Source organism: Triticum dicoccoides, chromosome 2B, assembly GCF_002162155.2.
Source record: "Triticum dicoccoides isolate Atlit2015 ecotype Zavitan chromosome 2B, WEW_v2.0, whole genome shotgun sequence".
Lineage (NCBI taxonomy): Eukaryota > Viridiplantae > Streptophyta > Magnoliopsida > Poales > Poaceae > Triticum > Triticum dicoccoides.
The window spans coordinates 775802458-775810008 of record NC_041383.1 but is presented as its reverse complement, the minus strand read 5'-3'; the positions used below and the strand labels follow the sequence as shown (position 1 = coordinate 775810008).

Genomic DNA, 7551 nt, shown 5'->3' with positions numbered 1-7551 from the left:
CATAAAAATTCAGATATTCTCACGTAACCATGAGAAATTCAGATTGATAACTGCAAGAAGTTCACGTACTACATGGTGTGCATTTCGTATTAAAAAAATAATAAAAAGCAAAGACTAAATTTTTTGTTGTTATAAGTTCAAGTCCTTGGTCAGAGAAAGTAAAAAAAAATTGTAAGAGAGATTTCTATAAAAGGAATATCATTTGTGTAGCACTGATGAATGGATGAGAAAATTACAAACGAAAATACGTCACAGAACTTTAACGTGAAAATAGCAGGAAGTTCAACTATTACACTGAATAAATTTCAGATGAAAAAAACTTCTAAAACTGTCGCGAGTATGAAAAAAAATGGTCAACACGAGAAAGTTGCGTGTTTACAGCAGCTTTCCATCTAGATATCACTTGCTCAATTCCGATGAATGGATGGAGATCTACGAGAAAAAAACACATGAAAAACAGAGTGAAGTTCAGGTAGACATGTTGAGAAGTTCAAGTTCTTCACACGGTGCATTCTTGAAGAATCTGTTTCGCGACAAATGCAGAACGCACGATCTCGCTATTTTTCAAATTACATGAAAATGGCTAGGAATCAGAGAAAATCATCAACATGAAAAAGTTTCACATTTTTCGTAGCTTTTCAAGGGTATATTATTTGCCCCATTCCAATAAAGTTTGTAGAAATTACGGCCAAAAACGTTTTTAGCCATTTTAAACATTGACTTAAAACCATAATGAATTGGGAGAAATAATACATACAAAAAAGTTTCGCATTTCCTCAAGCTTTCCAACGCCATATCATTTGCTGCATTCGGACATACAGTTCAAAAAATTAGCTCGAAAATACAAATTCGCTAGAACTTGTATCATTTTCTAAATTTCTTTTAAACCATTCAAAATTAGAAAAAACTTTCAACACGAGTAATTGCATGTGGAATTTATGATATAGGTAAAATCTATCAAGTTAATTTTTTTATGTAGGTGTGATGCTTCATGGGTTGTGTATCTTGCTTGCTCTTCTTTTGTTTCTATAGTGAATATCCTTAGGTTTTACCTTGTGATTACTAACAAGGGATAGTTTAACTTCCTAATCTCATTAATAGGAAAATAGGTTTGCAGTTATGTATTGGAGTACTGAATAAAATACCAGAGGTTTCAAAACCATGTCCTAGAGTACCGAATAAAAGAAACTGTCTATAAAAGAAACACACAGTTAGCCGTTTCGGGTAGTAACCAGATAATTTCTTTTCCTCAGTTGGACTTTTGGGGCAAAATATGCTTCTGAGTTTTTTGCAGAGTTAATTTTTGGATAGTTCCTTTCAGTACACCATTTTCGGTTTTTACTAAAGTTCCTTTACGTAGTACATCTCAAAATAGTTTGGGATGTCCCTTTGGTAGAAACTTGCTCTGTATCTAGCAAAAGCTGGGTATCCTCGAGTAATTGCTTATTGTCTCCACCATCCTTCTCCTCCACACATATTCCGTCCCCAAAAATAAGCTATCTCTCTTCCCAAGTGAGCTCCTGGCTGCATCATTGCCCAACTCTGGGATGGCCTTTACTCGCACGGGCACCGGTGGCCGGAGCACCGAGGAGGAGACGGTAGCCGTGCCTCACGACACCTAGCCTGCCCAGTTTGTGGCCTCTCTGCAGTCTACACCAGCAATGGCGAACCGCGGCGGTGTTGTTGGTAAACTTATTAATAGTCCATATCTAAAATACCAGGACTTCAGTCTTGTCGAGGATGTCAGCCTATTACATGAAGCGGTTGGAGATTAAAGGGTTACACCTAATATTTAGTTCTCAGCCATTTGGATTATATTCTAAATCAGTAATGCATTTAAGATATCATCAAATAGTTCTTTTTTTGCTTTGCTCTCATTTTGTTTCTTCAGCATGTAACTTCTAGGTCTGTCTGCTCACCAGTTGTAGATGTTGTTTGTTGCTGGTCATCTGGTTGAAAGTATTTGGTGTCTATTCACTATATAAAAATCGAGGTTCACTGTGGTCACTACTTTTTGATAAATCAACTGCATAACTTGATTGTGATAGTTTGTTTGTCAAATAAAAATTGAGAATCCTAGTTCTGGATTGTATTTTCCACATGTGTTGTCTGACTTGCTATCATAGTCTGATCTTTTCACTATATATAGATGTTGGAGTACATATGGAATACTTAAAGTGTCGCATAAACTCGAATAAGCTGAAGATCGGCTGTCAACTGAAGCTCTCAAGTGCATGGAAGGCTCTTACAACAAGGTTCTGCAAGACCTCAACTACGACAAACTGAAGCTGGTTCAGCAAAAATGCAGGTCTCTGGATCATCAGCAGAAAGAAAAAGACAGAATGATTGACTATTTTAGCAACAACTCATGCAGTAGCCTCGATGGAGACGACATGGCAGGAGAGGAACTACACCGTATAATAGATACCAACTTCACAGCAGGATCATCATCCAAAGACAACAACCTGAATCATATTTTGTCACAAATAAGATATGTTGCAGATCATCTTAGTGATATAACTATAGTTAGAGTATGTCCAATAGACAAACAAGTATTATTGTAGCCTCGACAATGATATCAAAGGTATTTCTGCATTGGACAATGACAACCACCAATCACAGCCACTATGAAGAGTTGCCTGGACGACAAAGTCATTTTCAATACTGATGTGGAACATGCAGCGATGGCTCTATCTAATGTTCATCACTTCATAACCACAATCGCCTATATGATGTGTATCTCTGGCTATCTAATTTCCTTGGTAATAACATTGTAAATAATCGATTGTAAGCTTCTTAGAACACAAAATATCAGCATGAAGTATTTCTGAATATTTTTATGTGCACTGTTTGAATACTTGGCTTGCTCTCGCCCTTTGCGCCATTGGCGCAACTGGTCATCTAGTACTTCTAACACCAGACACATCACCACGCCCCCTTCGGCTCTTGGAGGGCACCTACGACTCAAGATGGCAACGGGGACGAAACCCATCGGGTTTTGCTTGCCCATACCCATCCCCACGAGAAAATCGCAAGCCCGTACCCATCCATATCAATGTGCACGGGGTTAAAAAAAATTCCGTCTCCTAAACCCGTCGGGTTTTCTAAACCCACGGGGAACCCGTCCCCATGAGCAGTCAATGGAAACAACAACATTTGAAAGAAAAACAGGAGCATATTAATTACAGCAGCAGGCGACGCCAAGGGATCTAGGTTTAGCTTTGGTGTTGTTTTGTGCGGGAGAGAGGCCTGAAGAGCGAGCGACACAGCAGCGACCGAGCAAGGGGTTGGTTTGTACTCCAGGGCCTCGATGCTGGGGGGCTAGGGCTGTGGCTTTTGGACACTTGAGTCAAGATGGATCAGTGGATGCTAAAAAACATATATTGACGGGTATTGTTGGGTTTTGGGTTTGGATATTACTCAAACGGGTTTAAACCCGCCAAACATGACAGGTTTTATAATGTACCCGCCAGCAGCCCCACGGGGATAGAAAGTCGCCCATCCTCGTCTCCTAATAGGGTAAAAAAACCACGGGGACATGGGTTTCGGGGCCCATTGCCATCTTGACCTACGACACTGGCTAGCAGTCCGCAGAGGTGATTCCCGGGCGTGGAGGCGACGACCGCGTCTAGGATGTCAGGGCGGCTATGGGGCAGCGATCATGGTGTTCTTGGCCGGTTCCGGTGCCGTCGACTGTCTAGGAGTTGAGGTGGACCTTCTTACGCCATCTCCAAGGTCAGTTGGCTCGGCTTCGAGCAAAATCAGACCTCTGTGGCCATGAGGCAGAGCTATAGGACAACAGGCTCGTCGGCGGTGAAAAAGCTGATTTTGGCACCGGTGAGCAAGGAGAAGGCGGAAGAGGGCAGCGGGGATGAAACGCTATTTATTTTTTAGGGATGATTGGTTTGAGGGATCGGCTAGCTAGGCTTTAATCCCTCAAAACCAAATTAACTTCTAGGGCATTTGCTAGAGATGCTTTTATAAGCCAAACTCTAAAAAGCAAAGTTCAGCCGAGAGAATCTGGAAATGCCCTACTCGGATCGAAATTCCAAGTAGACCTCATTTCTTTTCACATGCACAAATTTATTTCTTGCAATAACAGCAACATAAATAGGACAGCAGGGAAATCTTCCTAAATGACATCCTGGAAGACGACCTTTGCTATGTGGCTATCGACTGTTTCAGGTGAGCAATGAGCCGAGTAGTAGAAGCTTTTCACCACGTAGAGAAATGTCTGCCTGGTGTCTCTGTTGATGCCATGGCAACCCTGATGAATTCGCGAAGATAGCTCTTGCATTTCCATGTCCACTTGCTGGTCCAAGTCTTCTGTATTCTCCATATTTTCCCCATTCTACTTTTTAATCATTGAACAACATTTGGTTATGGTTTAACAGATCACATTCAACTCAAACGGGCGTAAATGAATTCAGGATATACATTGCATGTACATACACACCTGAGCAAGAACTCTTGTGGCAAGTTTGCGGCAGATGGAAGAGGTGAGCTGTTCGAGCTGGGAATATTCCCAAAGGTTCAGTTTTTGCTCGGCTGAAACAAGCCTTCCTGAGCTGATCTCGACTCTGCGAACCAACAACAGAGCTGTATCTCCTTCAATTGATCCATGGCTCTCCTTTGCAGTCCATGCCATGAGCCACTGCTTCCACTGCAGTTGCCAAAGAAAAAAAAGGTTCGATGTTTCATATCTGGTAAACAATTCAGCATCATTTATACAGCTGTATCTAAGTGGAGTGGATTGATGAATTTTACAGCGTCACGAAGGCTGCTAGAAGAGTCGTTGTCAAATGAAACAAGTTCGATAAGCTCTTCAAGATTCTTTGTTGAATCCTTTGTGCCCCTGCAATGCGTGCACACAAATGTTACTTTGATCATTGCGGCGGGCTGGTATGAACCTCTACCTTTTTGGTTTCTTGAAGGAAAACAGATGATATCCCCTTGCTAAGAAAACTTTACATTGATCATCACTAAAACCAGACCCCGGAGAGGCAAAACTATGAAGCTGCATTCATACCCAGTATGTCTGAAGTGAGAGGTCACCGCCTTGGCAAGCACCCACGTGCGAGCCCATGCTAGACGCTCTGCTGCTCGGCCAGATTCGAAGATGTTTGCTGAAGCTAAGAAGTAAGCCGTGAGCGCGCTCTTTGGTGTTCCACCATACTTCTGCAGATGGTTCCTCAAATACCACCTGCACATATACTCTCAAGTAAGAATCTACTCACTCCATTCCAAAATAATTGAAGTTCTAGCATTGCCCTAAGTCAAATTTTATTAAGTTGACCTAGTCTATATAAAAATATATGAACACCCACAGACCAAATTCACTTCAACAGATTCATTATGAAATAAATTTTCATATTGTGGATAGTCGCAGATTTTCCTATAGACTTGGTCAAACTTTAGAAAGATTGACTTAGAAAAATCCTATCAATCATTATTTTGGAACGAAGGGAGTAGGACAGTAGGTGCCATATGCTAGGAGCGCAAATTAATCAAACCTGAGAATAGAGACGTTGTAAAAATGTATGTGACTTACTTTCTGAGGCCATTCCACTCAAGTCGGAAAAGTCTTTGATATTCTCCGAAGTCAGCTTTTGCCATTTCAAGGTACAGGTCGTTGCTCACAAGATTCATTCTGAAAAGTGAAGTGCCAGAAGCAAGGGTGTGACAAATATATAGCTACCAGAAGTTTCTGTTTTTTCAAGCAAGGCAATTAAGAATTGGTCTAGTTTCACATGCATGTTAGCTGAATACTACTACTACATAGGATGATTATTACCTATAGAGGACGTTAGCAATCCAAACATCCGTGTTGCCTCCATACTGATCCAGATACATCCTTGTTTCTATTCATGGCAAACTTGCTTTCCAAGGGAAGTTCAGTGCGTACTCGACCTGTTTTTTGGAAGTGCAAGGCAGCATAAAATTCATCACTACTGTCTTGTGAACTAAGGGAAGTAGACGCATATATAACTAACTTCAATATGTTGGCACAAACTACCTCGCCTGGCAGGTCCTTGGTGATGATCCACTTGTCATACAGTTTGTTGGAGGCTTGTCTTTCATGGAGAAATCCACGACAATAGCGCCCAGCCCGTGCTAGGACATCATCGTCACCTGGGAACATGAACTGTGAAGCACGGTAAGTGTTGTACATTGAGGTGACAGATGCATCGTTGGTCTCCAATGGGAAGCAGAAGAACTTGCCCTCCCTTTTGTCCTCAAAGTGGTTAAACACGCCTGCATTGTAGATGCACGTTAGGCAAAATCAATTCAGCACACATAGTAGTCATGCATGCATAAGTGCTACTCCGGATACATGTTGACCTTATAAATCGTGGTTGATCTACATTAGGATGCATGGCAATAGATATGTATTTACATGGAGTGACGTCGTAGCCATGTTGACGGAGGAGACGGAAACCCATGGCCGTGTCATCAATATCCGGGGTAGGGCAGTGCGCGTTATGAGCCAGTCCCTTTTGAGTCCAACGCCTGTTCAAAGTGTATATATATAGCACCTCTCAAACAGGTGTTAAACAAACTCTCATCTCAAACTAGTCCATTGTTAGTCTTTGTGAAAACAAAACTTCTCTATTAAAAAGATACTCCCTCCATCCCAAAATATAAGAGCGTTCTTGACACTAGTGTAGTGTCCAAAACGCTCTTATATTTTGGGACGGGCGGAGTAGTATTTAGATTTGTTATTTGGTGAAAATAGTCCAGCTGGATTAATTATAATATATTATTGTGCTACATATAGGTATGAGTAATAATGGTCATGAATATGTGAGACAATGTTAAAGTCTAACTCATAACTTCGGGGCAATGCGCATTTCAAACGCGTTCCCTTTGTTCAAAAAATAAAAATTTATTTCTGTTTTAGCAATCCACGTTATTCTACTTTGACTACTACTTCCATATGAATATGTTTGCAAACAGAATTTATGTATGAATATATATTTATGTTGGAATATGATGATTCTATAATGGTTTGATCAGACAAAATTGTTTTGTATGTGTCGGAGTGGTTGGTAAGTTTGAAGCTCTTGAGTGAATGTATTTTAGGACATCATCTATTTCCAATTAGGTTTATGTTACCTGTAAATATAATCTAGGGACTGCTCAGTTTCACTTGGGAAGTGCCTTGATATCCCTAGATGCACCAGCCGGTTGACCACCCATAACTGCTCAAAAATATCCATCGAGTACGTACAGACACTAGTGCAGAACCGGGCAATAGCACCGGTTCGTAAGGCCCTTTAGTGCCGGTTCCATAACCGGCACTAAAGTGTGGGCACTAAAGCCCCCCCCCCTTTAGTACCAGTTTAGCACGAACCGGTGCTAAAGGGAAACCACGTGGCACGAGCCAGCTCCAGGGGCCTGGAGCCCTTTAGTACCGGTTGGTAAGACCAACCGGTACTATAAGGTTTGGGGAGTTTTTAGTTTTATGATTTCTTTTTCATTTAATTTTGTGTTTCCATTTTAATTATTTTTTGTTTGCTGGTATTTTACGATACTACACATTGTACACGT

At 41.2% G+C, this 7551-nt stretch overlaps 1 pseudogene; it reads right to left on the bottom strand.

The window, feature by feature from the left end:
- Positions 1 to 4132: 4132 nt before the first annotated feature.
- LOC119368743 overlaps positions 4133 to 7551 on the bottom strand; it is a 35060-nt pseudogene continuing 31641 nt past the window's right edge.